This window comes from Ovis canadensis, chromosome 7 (genome assembly GCF_042477335.2).
Source record: "Ovis canadensis isolate MfBH-ARS-UI-01 breed Bighorn chromosome 7, ARS-UI_OviCan_v2, whole genome shotgun sequence".
NCBI lineage: Eukaryota > Metazoa > Chordata > Mammalia > Artiodactyla > Bovidae > Ovis > Ovis canadensis.
In genome coordinates this window covers 58162732-58181193 of record NC_091251.1, presented here as the reverse complement: position 1 = coordinate 58181193, position 18462 = coordinate 58162732, and the positions used below count along the sequence as shown (strand labels likewise).

The window sequence follows — 18462 nt, the reverse complement described above, 5'->3', positions numbered from 1 at the left end:
AGTGTCACGCCCTTTTAGGTACAGAAGTACAAGAAAGAACTTTGCTATTACTTTCTAAAATTCAACAGCTTCTCACTGGCAGGAGAGGGAGAACATGGGATATTTTGAGAATGGTGAATTAAATAATGGAAAATCTTTAAATCCAAGTTGGGGAAAAATCTAATTTTGAGACGTTTGACAAGAAGTCATTGGGACCCATGAACTAACAACTAAGCAGAAGAGAAAAATGGCTTTAGTTGTAGTCAATTTTTCTTTGTCTTGGAAGAGCCTCTTACACAAACCTGTCATTTGAGCTATAAAAATATGGTCTGTAAACCAAGGGACAATTTAGGTGGCATTAATTTAATGACCTTATTACCAATCTCTTACAAAAATCAATAAACATTTACTTTTTTAACCATCCCCTGAGGTGGCTTCTTGCCACCACCAGTTATTGTTAGACTGGGGAATGTTTAAAATTTAAAGTGTGGTGAACAGAACCATTTTTTCCTGTGCAATTAGAAACTGTGCAGTGTAACTCTGAGAACTTTCTAAAATAGCCAGTTCATTGGTTCTCTAACTGTGCTTTTTGATTTATAAAGTGTATTCTCTGAAATAAGTTACAAAGCTGTTCTCTGTTATAAACATGTGGTCATAGTAAAGTCAAGTCCATCAGCCCTGACAAGAACATGCTTTTTTTTCCTTATAGAGTATCCAGCCTTATCCAGTGTCTCAGTAGACTTCATCAAGACAGATCAATTTACATAATCTCCAATTCATAAGGGCAGAAGTTTCATGCTCTGAGAAACACTAAAAAGTTGCAGTAGTTTCAGTTAGGAGTAATTAAAGAGATTTGCTACCTGTTTTTTGGGAAAAGGAGTTAATCCTGGTTATTTTATATTGGGATGGAGAAAAATGCAAGGTCTTTTCTTATTGAAAACGTTTGTAATTACAAAAGTTATGTGTGTCCCTTGGAGAAGGAAATAACAACCCACTCCAGTACTCATGCCTGGAAAATCCCATGGACCGAGGATCCTGGTAGGCTACAATGGGGTCGCAAAGAGTTGGACACGACTGAGCGACTTCACTTTCACGTGTCCCTTACAGAAAAATCACAAACTAGAACTAAGCAGACAAAGAAAAACCATCCACAACTCCAATTACCGAGCCCTAGTTAACATCTTGGTTTCTGCGTCCAGTCTTTTCTACCTCTCCACATACCAATTTTCAAAAATGACACCATATAGTACATAGTGTTTTGTGATGTCTCCTGACCTCCAAAACTTCTCATTGTTTCAGGTCACCCTACATTTCCTAATGGCTGTGTAAATTGCAAAGGTATATCATTGACTTTAAGGGCACAGCAGGCAGGAGAAAAATTTCTTCTGCTGAATTTAATAGATTACGCCCCCTCATCCCTAAAAGCCGTTCTCTAAATCCCTAAATGACCTCTGACCTGGTGGGTTTTGGTGTCGGCGTGTGCAACACTTACAGACAGGGACAATCCTGCTTGGGGTTCCCACCGACAGCATCGCAATAGGACCCCAGAGCCCACCAGGTTCCGTGTGTCGGAACCTCACCTCGCTTCCCCTCCGCGGCGGGCCAGCGGTTTGGGGAAGCGCTCTGCGGACCCAGGGATCTCATTCCCCAAGACGGTGCATTCCCTCTCTCTTTACACAGTAGACCCGAGTTCTGCGACAGTTCTGCCGGCGCCTCCCTTTGCCCCCGAAACCTCCCAGCACCGGACGGCTAGCTAGAGACCCAAGAGATGCCCGGTGGAGCCCGTGCCGCCCAACCTCGGTGCCGCGCTGCGCGGCGGCCGAACCCGAGCCGCGCGGGGCCGCGCCGTCCCCGAGTGATGACGCGCTTCCTGCCCTCCCGGCGCTCCCGGGCCGTGCGCTCGCGCTCGCCCTCGGCTCTTGTTCCGCGCCTGGAGCCAGCGGCGGCGGCAGCGGCTGGGGCGGCTGCGGGAGCCGAGCGGTCGCTGGGCGCGCTGGGGGACGCCGGCTGCACTCCGAGGCAGGCGCTCTGCAATGAGACAGTAAATGCATCCCCCGGTAAGGCGCACGGCTCACTCGGGTTTTCCTCTTCCTCCAGCTGCATGCACGTTGCATGAATTTCTCGTGTCTTTTCCCTCCCCTTTACAGAAGGAAAATGTGGGTGGTTTTCCCCTTCCTTTTGCATCTCGTGAGTGATGCCAATGCAGAAAAAAACCTCGCAAAGCTCCCAGATTTGATGTTCTAGGGAGCTTTATGCAGGAAAATAAAAATAAAATGAAATTAATGCACCTGTCTATTGCACATGTATGTTTCACTGCACTGGACCCGAGCGCGGCGGTTTGCAAACAGCCTCACAGCCCGCTCCCGAGAGCGGATTCCTAGCCGTGGGCAGCTGGTCCCCTGCGGGGCTCCCCCTGGGTTTCCGGTAACTGGGCTTTGAAAAGCGGCCCCGCCTGCCTGGAGTGTCCCCTCGGCCCCGGTCGGGCCCCCGCGCCGGGAGAGTTGGCGCGGGCGGAGCAGCTTCTTTCCAGCACTGGTCGCCCCGACTCCAGCGCCACTTTGCAAACAAGTCTCCGGCCGGGCTCCGGGCAAAGAGAGCCGGCCGGTGCGGAGATCCTTTCCCAGTCCCGGACTCTCCGACCTGCCGATTCCACGATTCTGTTTTACTTGGCAATCTCGCCACTAGCAAACTGCTTGAAGCTGGGGGACCAAGAGCGAGGGGAGGATTGGGATTCAGTGCCGCCGCTGGCCTCGCGCTGGACCAGGGGCGCCCTCTCCTTCCTTCGCTCCAGGAGCTGAAATTTCGCCCCCGTCGGGAGTCGGGGGTCCCGGACACCGGCATTTCGGGATTCCCCAAGGGGACCGAGGAGCGACGTTCGAGGGCGCCATATTTTCAGTGGGTCTTGGCTACCGAGGGGAGTGGGCGAACCGCTGGTGGGCCGGGGGGAGAGCGCGGCGCCCCGGCAGGAGAGGCTGGAGCGGTTTTCCTCGGGAAAGTTTGTGCGCCCAGGCCGGCACGGAGGCGGCTCCACAGGGCGCGCACCGCGCCTGTCCCCGCAAGGGCGCGCGGGCTGCAGCGCGTCGCCAGGCCGGCCCGCCGGGGTTGAGGGCCGAGAGCTGCCGTCAGAGACTGCGCGCTCTGCTCGCCTCGTTCCACGGTCCCGCCGAGACGCCGCGGTCGGGCTCCGAGGCGCAAGGAACACGCCCCTCTCCTGCGGCCGCGGCCGCCGGGGCGCTCTGCTGGAGCCGTGCGCTTGACCGCTTTCCCCGACCGGGCGCCGGTGCGGGCCGTCTTGGCGGCGCCAGGACCCTCCTGGGTGCCCATCAGAGCGCGGGAGCTCACTCCCAGCGTAGAGGAGGAGCCCCGGTTATCGTCCGTGGTTTGCGGTGACCCCGTGGCGGAAGACCAGCTCGAGCCTCCTCTCGCCTCTCTGGCTGCGGCCGCGACAGCAGCAGCGCCCGCGGCTACGTGCTCGGCTCTCGCCGCGGTGCTAGCTGGCGGAGGCGAGGTCAGGGGGACATTTCCAGAAGTTGGGGTTTCAGGGGGATGCGTGGGGAAACTTGGGTTTTTGCTGCCCGTGAAGAACCCAGGTGACTTGGGAAAAGGAGATTGATTCAGAATGCCTGTTTCGTGGTGAAAACTAACCTCTTGCTATTTCTAGAAGATGAGAGGGGAATGAGCGGAAGTGTTGGTGTTGTACGAGACGCATTTAAAGACGCGAGAGTAGGGGGGTGTTCTGGAGAACTGGACCCCCAGATATAATAAATTACAAGCAGCTCGGTGCTCTAAATACTACTGAACTTTGGCTTCTGATAGAACCCGGGGTGCTGAGTGGTGACATTCGTCAGGTTGAGCGCTATTCTTTCTTCAGAGCTTGGAGTTGGCGACTTCTCGGGAGGGGGGCGGTGGGGAAATCTTTACTTTTGAGATAGACTGTGATCTCTGCTTTGTGAAGGGGCAGGGGAAGGGCGAGTTGGCTGACTTACAGTTCACTGGCAGGAACGTGCCAGCCTTTTTCCTTGGCGAGAGAAATGATGCCATAGTATTGAGGTCATGTCAGCACTTTGGGGCTTCATCATTGGAAAGGCTTCAAGGGATCACTGAGAGCATGTGGGGGAGGGGGGAGGCTTTCATCTCAGAGATGTGCCCTGTGATGTCAGGATTTAGGCTGCCCTTACGTCTGTCCGCTTCAATAAATACTTATCCAGTGAGAATGTCAGGCATTGAATTTCCAACATTTTATCTTCCTTGTTGGCTGATTTGGGGTATCTATGCAAAAACCGGAAGGGGCCGTGGATGTGACAAGGCACATGACCTTGAGAGATGCGGGATACCTGCAGAAATGCTAATTTTGTTTTCACTGAGCCCTAGAACTGTGGAGAACAACCTGAGCCTAAGATACATTTTTCTAGAATTAGCGTAATTAATTTAGGAGAGAATCAAATTAGTTGCTGAAAGCCTCCATCCCTTTTGTAAACTTCCCAGTCTTAGAAGTGGTATCTTGAATCGGAAAGCACAGGGCTCCTCAGATTGGGGAAGTCCTTGGATTCTCTCTGCCTTTGTGCCCACTCAGGTCATCAAGGAGTACTGAAGAATTATTAGAGTTTCTGTTTTTGGCATTGATGTGCTTTTACCTCCAAAGGGAAAGTGCACTTTTAAAACTTGGCCCTGTTCATTGAGGTATTGGGAATATTCTTTATAGGCATAGGTTTATTTATATGGGTTTTGAATTCACCTACTGTTAAATCTACTTGTTTGGGGATTTTCAAACAGTATTCCCTAAAGTATTTTTAAGCAAAGTCAGGTTTTAGAGGCGTGTGTGTGTTATTTGCTTTAGTCTAGTTTCTTTTATTTGGAGAAGGAAATGGCAACCCACTCCAGTGTTCTTGCCTGGAGAATCCCAGGGACAGAGGAGCCTGGTGGGCTCCTCATAATAAAAATCTAAAAGAAGTGTTCTCAATAAAGCTAAAATTAAAAATTAAAAAAGTTTCATTATAAACCCTTGTATCTTCATTCCTAAATTTACTACCTCAATATTTGTTTTTTTTTATGCCTCTCTTAACAAAGGGTTACAAATTGTGCTTTGTTGCCTCTTGCCTGATTCTTATTATAACTTCTTGGCTTGATCAAAGTTCCTGCAATATTTTCCTATTAAGATTTTATAACTTCAAGAGGTTAGAAATGCCTATTCGTTTTGGAAAATTGCCTGTCAAGTAACTGTGTGGTGTGTGTGTTGTGGTGTGTGTGTGTGGCATGCCCAGACTCTTGGGACAGTGTCTAAAACTTGTGATATCTGACATTACTACTCCAGAACTTTTGAGTCATAGTGTTTTCTTGGAGGTTTTGAGGTGGTGAATTAGCCAATACAGGAAGTACTAAAAAAGAGTTAAGTAATTCAAAGTTATTTTTATGGGTTAAAAAAAAAATTAAAGACAAGAAGGAAAACTTAATAAGCAGGACCAGAATTACAGCTTAACATATACCCAAATGGTGCCTTTTTAATTACAGTACTTTCCCCCAGAACTTTTTAATCCTATTACTCTTATATTTAATAAGGAGACTAGTTAAAATATAAGCCAAACAGAACTATTACAAATAATGGGGATAAATGCTGGGTATAACCAGATGTTTTGCCTAAAGTTAAAAGAGTTAAGGAGTCTGAACTGTATCAAACTCCTGTAGGCTGTCCTCAATCCCCTTCCTCAATAAGCAGGAAATTTTCAAAGGCAAAAAAATCTTGGATGGCAGTGGAGACAACAAGAACAAAATGTTTAAGGTAGACTTCATCTGTCTGTTGACCAAGCCTGTGGCTTAGTGGCAGGTGGCACTTGGTTTTGAGAGCCTTTGTTTATGTACCACCCAGAGCTATGAATCAAGACAGCTTCTTTGCCACCCTTTCACAGTGGATTGTTAGTCAGTGCTAGGACAATGTTTTGTTTTTCCGTTAACCAACAATTAAATTTCATCCAAAGTGATATTGTTCTGAATATGTAGAACAGGACATGAATATTTGTATTTCCTTTTTACTCTTTTAGCTGCACTCCTAACAAAATTTTCTAAGTGTGCTATTCACTTATTCAGTAATTGCTTTTGAGGGTTTATTGTGTAGTTAGACATTTCCTGGCCTCACCCCACACATCCAGATCCTAGAGCATGATCTTTTATACTTTATGCATCTTGTAGAGTGGGGGGTGGGGAGGGTAATAGTGTGAGATTAAACAGTACTTGAAGGATTACACAATCAAAGATATGCAAAGGATGCGAACAGGCAATTCTCAAGGGGTACAAATGGTCATAACCATGTGAAAAGATTCTCATAACATATCATGGTCAGGGAAATGCAAATTAAAAAGCCAAGAACTGTTAGTGTTCTGTCCATCCAATTAGTGCGTGTTTAAAAGGTTGGTAACATCCTCTGTTAGGTGGGTTGGGGGCAACCCTCAGACTCTCGGTGGGAGTATGAATGGGTGCAACCTTGTGGGAAAGCAGGCAGTTTCAGTGACAGTTTGGAATGTGTGTATTTGTGTATGCAGTCGCATATTTGGAATCCTTTCTTACAGAAGTAGAAACAGCATGTAGGCATCTGTGTGTGAGGATGTTTGTTGCCAGATTACTACAGTAAATAAGCTAGAAGAGTATGAGTTTCCATCAGTAGGATGAATATATAGGGTCCATATATATATGGACCCTCTCATCCATATATAGAGAGATTATTTGTGAAGGATGTCTATGATATACTACATGTAAATAAAATCAAGTTGCCAAGTATCAAATGTGGTATGATACTGTTTCTGATTTAAAAAAGAAGCCCCATGTGTATGACCTTGAAGAAAGATATGGAAGGACACATAAAACCTAACATTGTTTAAAATTAGCTGTGGAGCAGAGGGGTGATTAATTTGCTCCCTATACGCCTTGAATGGTTTACTTGCCTAAACATTCAGGCTTTTTTTATATGAAAACATTGAAAAGTATTATTTGGTTAATGAATAGGAAATTTGTCTGGAACCATTTTAGAAACAAAAACTGGGCAATATTCTGGGTTTTTTTTTTTTTTTTTTTTAAATCCTGATCCATTCTGCAGCAATCTCTTGTCTCTTTGGAAACTTTCAAATATCTTCTAAAATTCTGAGATTTCCCAACTTTAAGTGAAATCCTTCAGTATAAGCCTTGGCTTCCAGAAGAGCTATTTACCACCCTCCCAGGAGGGTGAAACCCTTTTCCTTGACTTTCTTTGATCTCATTCAGAAGGTAGAGGGGAGGTCTTCTGGCCAACTGGAGAGTCTTCCATGAGCATGTCCTCAAACTTGGTTTTCCTGAGCCTGAGAGAGAGAGACATGAGTGTGTTAGTTGCATAGTCATGTCAGACTCTTTGCAACCCCGTGGATTGTAGCCCGCCAGGCTCCTCTGTCCGTGGAATTCTCCAGACAAGAATGCTGGAGTGAGTAGCCATGCTCTTCTCCAGGGCATCTTCCCGATCCAGGGGCTGAACCCGGATCTCCTGCATTGCAGGCAGATTCTTTACCGTCTGAGCCACCAGGGAAGCCCAGAGAGTTGCTGCTAAATGATTCTGCTGGCATTTGAATCCCGGTCTCCATCCACACTATCTTTAGCTTAGCTGATTGTTCTACCTGTGTACCATTTTCAATTCTGCCTCTAGATGTGTTTTTTGAAACTTGATAGTATTTGAGTTCTTGGCAGTCACTACAAAAAAAAATAAAACTTTCAAAAGCAGTGGAACCTCCATTCACATTTTTTAAAGTACATATCACATGACTCTGAATGCTGGTGGGACACTCAGAATCTCAACCGCTTGGAAGCCAGGGCTGTGCTGGAAATTTGAAAACTGTGCTTTAGATTCAGTGGTTTCCAGGTATGAATGCCTCAGAATCCCCTGGACAGTGAAAGTGTTAGTTGCTCAGTAATGTCTGACTCTGTAAGACCCCATGGACTATAGCCCACCAGGCTTCCCCATCTGTGGGAAGGATATATCTACACAAGGATGCTGGAGTGGGTAGCCGTTCCCTTCTCCAGGAGATCTTCCCAAACCAGGGATTGAACCCAGGTCTCCTGCATTGCAGGCAGGAGATGGTGATTCTTCACTATCAGAATCACCTTGCTGCTAAGTCACTTCAGTCATGTCCGACTCTGTGTGACCCCATAGAAGGCAGCCCACCAGGCTCCCCTGTCCCTGGGACTCTCCAGGCAAGAACACTGGAGTGGGTTGCCATTTCCTTCCCCAGTGCATGAAAGTGAAATGTGAAAGGGAAGTCGCTCGGTCGCGTCCAACTCTTCGTGACCCCATGGACTGCAGCCTACCAGGCTCCTCCATCCATGGGATTTTCCAGGCAAGAGTACTGGAGTGGGGTGCCATTGCCTTCTCCAGAATCACCTTGAGGACTTGTTAAAACCTGCTTTGTTGAGCCACAGTTTTAGATTCTGTAAGTCTTGGGTAGGGCCTGATAATTTGCATTCTTAACAAGTTCGCAGATGACACTGATCTTCCTGGTCCTGGACCATACTCTGCAAACCACTGGTGTAGGGGAACAGCTTCTTGTGTTTTGCAGCTGTTGTGTTCTTGTCCAGCCAGTGCTCTACCCTTTCATGGATGAAAGTTACAATGCCAATCGAGGCAAATTAACTCAGTTTTATCAGTTTCAACGAGCTGAGAAGGAGAATTATTTGAGTTACTTTACTGAACTGTTGTCTGTATCCATTGTAGGTGTTTGGGGATGTACTGATGTTTCATCCATGGATGTGTGGTTAATCAGCAGTGAAAGTCAGAGTTCAGGTTTATGTTAAATATTCCGTAGTGGATTCTCACAGGAGAGCAGAGAAGCCTATTAGTCTCTGGTTCCTGTTTTTTTGTTTTTCGTCATACACCCCTGGAGGGTGGACCTCTTCTGTAGGGTTCTCCACCCTAGCCACATGTTGGGATCACTTGGGGATGTTGATTTAGTTGGTCTGGATGGGGCCTGGACATTGGTGGGTAAGTTCTCCAGGTAATTCTAATATGTAGCTGGGGTAGAGAACATGCATCTATAGTCCTCAGGGTCACTTTGCCTCATTCTTTGAAGATGGTGTTCATCTGGATCACAGTCCCTTCTCTGATCAACATTTTTGGTAACTTGTGCATCTATGTAGATTGTCCACCCAACTCAGTCCTTTGACCAGCTCTCTTTTAGTTATCCTTTCTTCTGTCTACTTCAGCCATCCTTCCCACAGTTATTCTTAGACTGCTGGTTCTTAGCAGTTTTGCCACCCAGAGGCTATTTGGCAATGTCTAGAGACATTTTGGAGAAGGCAATGGCACCCCACTCCAGCACTCTTGCATGGAAAATCCCATGGGTGGAGGAGCCTGGTAGGCTGCAGTCCATGGGGTCGAGAAGAGTTGGACACGACTGAGCAACTTCACTTTCACTTTTCACTTTCATCCATTGGAGAAGGAAATGGCAACCCACTAAAGTGTTCTTGCCTGGAGAATCCCAGGGACGGAGGAGCCTGGTGGGCTGCCTTCTATGGGGTTGCACAGAGTCAGACACGACTGAAGCGACTCAGCAGCAGCAGGAGCAGCAGAGACATTTTAGGGCTTTCCGGGTAGCTCAGTGATGAGCAATCTGCCTGCCAATGCGGGAGACGCAGGAGACTTGGGTTCGATCCCTGGGTCAGGAAGATTCCCTGGAGGAGAAAACGGCAACCCACTCCAGTATTCTTGCCGGGAAAATCCCATGGACAGAGAAGCTTGGCGGGCTACAGTCCATGGGGTCTCAAAGAGTCAGACACGACTGAGCAACTCAACACACAGGCATGCAGAGACATTTTTGTCTGTCACACCTTGAGGGGACACAAAAGTGCTGCGGGTATTCCGTGAGTAGAGGCCGGGGATGTTGTCAAACACTGTATAATGCACTCCCCTACTACCCGCCCCCCTACATACGTAGAGAATTTCATGGTCTCAAATATAAGCAGTGTCATGATAGAGAAACCTTGCCCTGGTGTCCTGGGGGAGTTTTTTATTTTTTAAACCCTGATTTATAGGAGAAATACATCTTATGTGATGACCCAATGCAAATATACGTACAACTGAACCAAGTTTCACAAAACAGTGTCTACGCTTACTAGGTGTAATGTAGTCACATGCTTTTTATTTTGTCTCATTAAAAATTGCTGGCCATGACCCACTAAATTGATTTTATTACCCACTAAACTTGCAATCACAAGTGTAGACCTTATCATTACCAATAACTGTACCTCCGTCAAAATCTTGATAAGCATTCCCATCTGACCCTCGCCTTTTCTCTTTCGCCTGATTTCTGTTATTACCCCAGTGCACCCAGCCTGCACCCTCCAAGGGGCTCTGACCTGGTGACCCTTGCACTTCTTCATCCTCTAACACCCTTATTATCTATTCCTACTATGCCCCACCCTCAACCCTCACCCCAAGGTACTTGCCTACACCCCCCAACTTCTTTGACTATTTCTCCCTTCATCTTACTTTCCTAGGAAAACCCCATCCTCTGTCCACCCTGCTCCTGCCTCAGGCTGATGAACCTGGCTGGAGAAAACCAGCCATCTGCATCGTCTCACTTTTTATTTATGACCATAAGCCTCCAGACGGACTCTTGGCACTGCAGAGCCCACTATGTTTCTGTCCCCACCTCACTGGCAGCTGATGACTTGGCTTATTTCACTGAGAAAAAGGAAGAAGTTGGGAAGTCGTTTCATCATTTCCTGATGCTAAATCTGCTAGCCTACCTGCACTGTAGCCGCACAGCACCGGAGCCTGCTCCCTGTCGGCATGCAAGGCTCTCACTCGTGCATGAATCTTCTTTCCCTTCTGCACCATCAGCTTTCTCCCACTGATGGATCATCTCCATGAGAAACATACTGTAGTCTCTCTCGTCCTGAGGGGAAAAGTAGCACCAACAGAACACTCTTAGCCCAATATCCCAGTTGACGGTTCTCCCAAGTCCTCTATTCTCCCTTGGAGTCCGTATCTTCCAAAAGAATTGTCGTCCATTCTGTTCCATTTCCCTCTCTCATTCTGTCTTGAACCCACCAGTTTGGCTTCTGTCCCATCCCTTCGGCGAAAGCACGCTTCTCCAGGCGCCAGTGATGCCTGGTGGCCAGCGCTTAGTTGTCGTTGCCTGCGGCCTCGGCAGCAGGGAGCCGGCTCTCTCTTTGGCTGTCTTCACTCGGCTTCTGCACCACGGCCCTCACCTGGTTGTCCTCCTACACTCAGGCTGTTCCAGCTCCTGCTCTGCTGCTGGATCTCCTCCCCCTGGCTTCTGAAAGTGGGGGCTGTTCTCTCACACTTCACTTGACTTCGGAGTCTGTTCCAGTATTACCTCCTTAGAGGTCTTCCCAGCTCCCCCTGGTCCCTGCTCTCAGCCTCTTCCTTGTTTTCATATCATGTGTCATTCCCTGATAACCGGCATACCTAGGAGACAGTGTAGCTTCCGTCCCAGCCCCTTGGAGGGTGAATATTAAAGTGAGTCATACAAAGTTTCTGGTTTCCTAGAGTATATTTATACTATACTATAAAGTAATGCTCAAAATTCTCCAAGCTGGGCTTCAACAATATGTGAACCGTGAACTTCCTGATGTTCAAGCTGGTTTTAGAAAAGGCAGAGGAACCAGAGATCAAATTGCCAACATCTGCTGGATCATTGAAAAAGCAAGAGAGTTCCAGAAAAACATCTATTTCTGCTTTATTGACTATGCCAAAGCCTTTGACTGTGTGGATAACAATAAACTGTGGAAAATTCTTAAAGAGATGGGAACACCAGACCACCTGACCTGCCTCTTGAGAAATCTGTATGCAGGTCAGGAAGAAATAGTTAGAACTAGACATGGAACAACAGACTGGTTCCAAATAGGAAAAGGAGTACATCAAGGCTGTATATTGTCACCCTGCTTATTTAACTTATATGCAGAGTACATCATGAGAAACGCTGGACTGGAAGAAGCACAAGCTGGAATCAAGATTGCTGGGAGAAATATCAATAACCTCAGATATGCAGATGACACCACCCTTATGGGCAGAAAGTGAAGAGGAACTAAAAAGCCTCTTGATGAAAGTGAAAGTGGAGAGTGAAAAAGTTGGCTTAAAGCTCCATTAAGAAAATGAAGATCATGGCATCCAATCCCATCACTTCGTGGGAAATAGATGGGGAAACAGTGGAAACAGTGTCAGACTTTATTTTTTTGGGCTCCAAAATCACTGCAGATGGTGACTGCAGCCATGAAATTAAAAGATGCTTACTCCTTGGAAAAAAAGTTATGACCAACCTAGATAGCATATTGAAAAGCAGAGAGACTACTTTGCCGACTAAGGTCCGTCTAGTCAAGGCTATGGTTTTTCCTGTGGTCATATATGGTTGTGACAGTTGGACTATGAAGAAGGCTGAGCGCCAAAGAATTGATGCTTTTGAATTGTGGTGTTGGAGAAGACTCTTGAGAGTCCCTTGGACTGCAAGGAGAATCAACCAGTGCATTCTGAAGGAGATCAGCCCTGGGATTTCTTTGGAAGGAATGATGCTAAAGCTGAAACTCCAGTACTTTGGCCACCTCATGCGAAGAGTTGACTCATTGGAAAAGACTCTGATGCTGGGAGGGATTGGGGGCAGGAGGAGAAGTGCATGGCAGAGGATGAGATGGCTGGATGGCATCACTGACTCGATGGACGCGAGTCTGAGTGAACTCCGGGAGTTGGTGATGGACAGGGAGGCCTGGTGTGCTGCAGTTCATGGGGTCGCAGAGTCGGACATGACTGAGCGACTGAACTGAACTGATAGTCTATTATAGTATATAGGCTATATGTAGTATATAGTATATTATAGTAATTAGGCTTCCCTGGTGGCTCAGATGGTAAAGAATCTGCCTGCAATATGGGAGACCTGAGTTTGATACTTGGGTTGAGAAGATCCCATGAAGAAGGAAATGGCAACCCACTCCAATATTCTTGCCTGGAGAATTCTATGACAGAGGAGCTTGGGTGCAGTCCATGGGGTCCCAAAGAGGCAGACATGACTGAGCTATTGACACTTTCACTTTCATAGTCTAAAAGTGTGCAGTAGCATTGCATCAGGAGAAGGCAATGGCACCCCACTCCAGTACTCTTGCCTGGAGAATCCCAGGGACGGGGGAGCCTGGTGGCCTGCCGTCTGTGGGGTCACACAGAGTTGGACACAACTGAAGTGACTTAGCAGCAGCAGCAGCATTGCATCTAAAAAACACCAATGTACATATCTTAATTAAAAATGACTTTATTGCAGAAAAGTGCTATCCATCCTCTGAGTCTTCAGAAAGTCTTTTTTTTTTTTTTTTGCTGGTGGAGGGTCTTGCCTTGATGTTGATGGCTGCTAACCTATTTGGGAGGTGATGGCTGAAGGTTGGGGTGGTTGTGACCACATCTTAAAATAAGACAACAATAAAGTTTGCCACATTGCTTGACTCTTCCTTTCATGAATGATTTCTGTAGCAGGCAGTGCTGTTTGATAGCATTTTACCCACAGCAGAGCTTCTTTCAGAATTGGAGTCAGTTCTCTTAAACCGTGCTGCTGCTTTTTCAACTGAGTTTATGTCATATTCTGAATCCTTTGTTGTCATTTCAGTAACCTTTACAGCATATTTATGAGGAGGAGATCCCATCTCAGGAAACCACTTTCTTTGCTCATGCATAAGAAGCAGTTCCTCATTCATTCAAGTTTTCTCATGAAATCAAAGCAATTCAGTCACATCTTCAGGCTCCACTTCAAATTCTAATTCTCTTGCTGTTTCTACCACATCTGCAGTTACTTTTTCCACTGAAACCTTGAACCTTCAAGGTCATCCCTGAGAGTTGGAATCAGCTTCTTCCAGATTCCTGTTAATGTTGTTATTTTGACCTCTTACCATGAATCATGAATGTTCTTAATGGTATTTAGACTGGTGAATCCTTTCCAGTAGGTTTTCAGTTTGTTTTGCCCAGATTTATCAGAGGAATCACTGTCTAGGGCATTTGCAGCCTTATAAAATGCAATTCTTACAAGAATAAGACTTAATAGTTGAAATGACTCCTTGATCCATGGGGTACAGAATGGCTGTAAACATGAAAAACATTCATCTCACTGTACGTCTCCATCAGAGCTCTTGGATGACTGGGTGCTTTGTCAATGAGCGGTAATATTTGAAAAGAAATTTTTTCTTTTTGTGGGCAGTAGGTCTCAACAGTGGGCTTAAAATATTGAGTAAGCTGTGTTGTAAACTGGGTGTGCCGTAATCCAGACTTTGTTGCTTGCTACATTTACAGAGCACAGGCAGAATAGCTTGAGTCTTTTTCTTAAGGGCTCTAGGATTTTTAGAATGGTAACTGAGTATTGGCTTCAACTCCAAGTCATCCTCTGCATTAGCCCCTAAAAAGAGAGTCAACCTGTCCTTTGCAGAGCCAGGCATTGACTTCTCTCTAGCTACGACAGTCTTAGGTGACGTCTTCTTCCATATATGACTGTTTTATCTATATTGAACAATCTGTTGTTTAGTGTAGCTGCCTTCATTAATGATTTTAGCTAGATCGTCTGGCTATCTTGCTGCAGGTTTTGCATCAGTACTTGTCGCCTCATTTTGCACTTTTATGTGATGGACACAGCTTTTTCCCTTTTTGAACCTCACTCACCAATTTCTGCTAGCTTCAAGCTTTTCTCCTACAGCTTCCTCACCTCTCTCAGCCTTCCTGGAATGGAGGAGAGTTAGAGCCTTGCTTTGAATTAAGCTTTGGCTGAAAGGAATGTTGTGGCTGGCTTGATCTTCTATCTAGACTGATAAAACTTTCTCCATGTCAGCAATAAAGCTGTTTCCCTTTCATATCATTTGTCTGTTTGCTGAAGTAGTACTTTCAATTTCCCTTAAGAACTTTTCCTTCGCAATCATTCACAGCTTGGCTGTTCGGCTCAAGAGACCTCACTTTTGGCCTGTCTGGGCTTTTGACACGCCTTCCTCGCTCAGCTTAATCATTTCAAGCTTCTGATTTAAAGTGAGAGATGTGTGACTCTTCCTTTCACTTGAACACTTAGAGGCTTTTGTAGGCTTATTAATTGGCCTAATTTCAGTATTGTGTCTCAGAAAATAGAGAAGCTGGAGGAGAAGGAGAGAGACGAGGAGCTGCTGGTTGGCGTAGCAGCCAGAACACATTTATTAAGTTCGTCATCTTATTTGGGTGCAGTTCATGGTGCCTGCCAACAATTATAATTGTTGCATCAAAGATCAATGATCACACATCACCTTAACAAATATAATTATATCGAAAAAGTTTGAAATATTGTGAGAATTACCAAAATGTGATGCAGAGACAGGAAATGAGCAAATGTTTTTTGGAAAGATGGTCCTGATAGACTTGCTCAACACAAGGTTGCCACAGACATTCAATTTGTAAAAATAGTGGCATCTGCAAAGCTCAGTAAAGCTAAGTGCAGTAACATGAGGTCTGCCTGTATTACATACATGATTCACTGCTTGCCTGTCTCATGGCACTAGAATGTAAGCTCGTGAGAGAAACCATCTATCGTACTCTGTCCACAAGAGTCAAACAACATCTGGCACATGGTAGATGATCAACAACAAATTTTTTTTTAATTGAAATGTAATTGATTTACAGTGTTGTGTTAATTTCTGCTATACATCTAAGTGATTCCGTTTTATATATATATATATATATGTGCACATTTTTTTCCATACTCTTTTCCATTATGGTTTGTCATAGGATATTGACTGTAGTTCCCTGTGCTGTGTGGTAGGACCTTGTTTATCCATTCTCTTTGTACTAGTTTGTATCTGCTAATCTCAGACTTTCGGTCCATTCCCCCCGCCCCCCATCTCCCACTTGGCAGCTACAAGTCTGTTCTTTGTGAGTCTGTCTCTGTTTCATAGATAGGTTCATTCAACAACAAAAAAAATGTGAGTAATTGGTGAGGAAAACTTGTTGATTCTAGAGTTAGCCTTGTGTGAGGAAAAATTGTTTTCCAGATTGGAGTTAAGGAAGAGAGTAGTGTTGAGGTAGGAAAGCGGCGTCTCTTGGGGACGGTATTTCTTAGGTCATGTGCTGAGAGTTAGGGAGTTCAAGCGCTGAATGAATGAAGCCTACCCTTATTAAATACTTGTTGAGTGGTGGAAGGCACCTGCTGAGGACAGCTAGACCGAGACAAATGGCTGCCTCTCGCTTTTATCTCTGAAGAGGGGCTCTTAAGTGGTCTGCTTGCTAACTTGCCGCTGCGTTGAAGACGTAAGTTCACTTGTCTTAAGTGTTTATCATTGACCTCAATGTTCTGGTGAATTGTTTTGGTTCATCACTCGTCCCCAGAGTCCACTCGACCACACGGAAGGACGTCTCTTTTTTCCTCGCACAGTGTTTGAGGCCCTCGCAGAGTGAATTCCTGAAGATGGGTGAAGGGTTCTGTGCTTCCCTCTGCACTGCTCTCTCAGCCTCCAGACTCTGTGTGTTTAAATCAAGGCCCTGTCTTCTCTCTATTTGCATGCTTCACGACTGCCCATTTAATTACTTGACATCCGTGTCCAGGACCTAGTTTGATGTAAGTGGAGATATTTCCTGAGTGTAGCCCGAGGTCATGCATGGCAAATCTTCCAAGAAGAGAGGGGCTTATTCCTGGGTTTGAGAGATTACATCAAGGGCACTTTAAGAGGCTTAATTTTCTCCTTGAAGGGCTCTGCATTGGGCTTAGCATCTGTCACTCCTGGGCCCTCCCCATGGGGTGAAGGAGCTCTTCCTGTGGGTAAGATGTCAGCCACGAGCAGCCTGATGTGGACCACAAGGTCCTTGAGTCTGGTACTTCCAGGAAGAAAGAGTGATGTCTTTGTGGGACATCTTTATTTTTATTATCAGTGTTTTATATTAATTTATTTTTAAAAGGGAGCTTGAGTGGTTCTAGGTCAGCCTTTCTCCTTGACAGGGACAGAACTGAATCCCAGAGGATGTCCCTGATGGGGTCACTTGGCACAACTGGCTCTGAATTCCCACCTTCCTGACCACCACAGCCTCCATTTTCTGGGATGTCCGGGTGGACCCTCACTTTAATTCATGACTATGATTCTAGGCTCTAGGCGTGTGTCATAATCACCAGGGGGGACTTCCCTGGTGGTCCAGTGGCTAAGACTCTGTGCTCCCAATGCAGGGGACCTGGGTTTGATTCCTGGTCAGGGAACTAGATCCCACACACTGCAACTGAAAGATCTCGCATGGTGCAGTGGAGATTGGAAATGCCGAGGGCTGCAACTAAGACCCAGCACAGCCAAATACATAAATAAATATTTTAAAAAAGTCACCAAGAAAACTCCTTAAGCATGCTCATTCTGCTAGTTCCCAGACTGCCCTCGATTTGGGATCTCGGCGAGCAGGACCTGGACACTGTTTCCAGTAGTCACGTATGGACGTGAGAGTTGGACTGAAAGAAGGCTGAGCACCAAAGAATTGATACTTTTGAACTGTGGCGTTGGAGAAGACTCTTGAGAGTCCCTTGGACAGCAAGGAGATCAAACCAGTCAATCCTAAAGGAAATCAATCCTGAATATTCATTGGAAGGACTGATGCTGAAGCTGAAGCTGCATTACTTTGGCCACCTGATGCCAAGAGCCAACTCATTAGAAAAGACTTTGATACTGGGAACAATTGAGGGCAGGAGGAGAAGGGGGCGACAGAGGATGAGACGGTTGGATGGCATTATTGACTCGATGGACATGAGTTTGAGCAAACTCCAGGAGATGGTGACAGACAGGGAGGCCTGGCGAGCTGCATTCCTTGGGGTCGCAGAGTTGGACATGACTGAGCCGCTGAACCACAAAGGGAGCCTCCTAGGAGAGGTTGCCCAGGAAGGGTGTGAAGGGGGTAAAAGCAGCCAGGGCCTTGGGGACAGCTGCCCCGTAGGGGTGATGCTTGCCAGCCTTGCACTCTAGACAGGCGTGGCTTCTTCCTGAGGCTGTGTAATCATTGCAACCAGGCCAATCCGCTCTTCTCTCTCCCACACTCCCTCTGCTTCTGACTGTGATCTTGTGGGGTTCTGGTTGTAATCCATATTAGCAGGACTGTATATTTTCTTTGGGAGCATTTTCCAATGTGTTTTGCTACTTAGACAAGAATGAAAGCTATGTTCAGTTTGAGAGGATCATGTCCCGAGGGTTTTTATGGGTCCTCTTGTTTAGGGTCTCTGGGTGCCTGCATGTTGAAGGTAACTTACCAGCTCTCAGACCACTGGAAGTGAAAAGCTGCCCATAGGTGCTGATGGAAGAAAAAAAGGGAGTGTGATTGGCAGTGTAAGGTGGGTTTGCACCGTTTTATGAGAATGAAAAATCACTTGCTTGCTCTCAGGCTGGTGAACTTCCAGAAGTGTTGGAGCTCTGAGTTTGTGACAGTTGCTACAGGTCCCAGACTGTGATGCCTTGTCCCTCAAGAGCTGGGTGTCTGATGGTCCTGAGAAGTAGAGTATATATAATTGT

The 18462-nt window shown here is 46.2% G+C and overlaps 1 protein-coding gene across 10 annotated transcripts in view; it reads left to right on the top strand.

Annotated features, from left to right (window-relative positions):
* Positions 1 to 1734: 1734 nt before the first annotated feature.
* Positions 1735 to 18462, top strand: part of TLN2 (talin 2) — a 494903-nt gene continuing 478175 nt past the window's right edge. For 7 of the 10 annotated variants that reach the window (XM_069596307.1, XM_069596312.1, XM_069596310.1 and 4 more), the window contains exon 1: positions 1735 to 2036. The gene's annotated coding sequence lies outside the window, so the exon portion shown is untranslated. Of the gene's footprint in view, positions 2037 to 2429; positions 3488 to 18462 lie in introns of those variants that run through there. The other 3 variants (XM_069596301.1, XM_069596305.1, XM_069596309.1) reach the window with 3 other exon arrangements.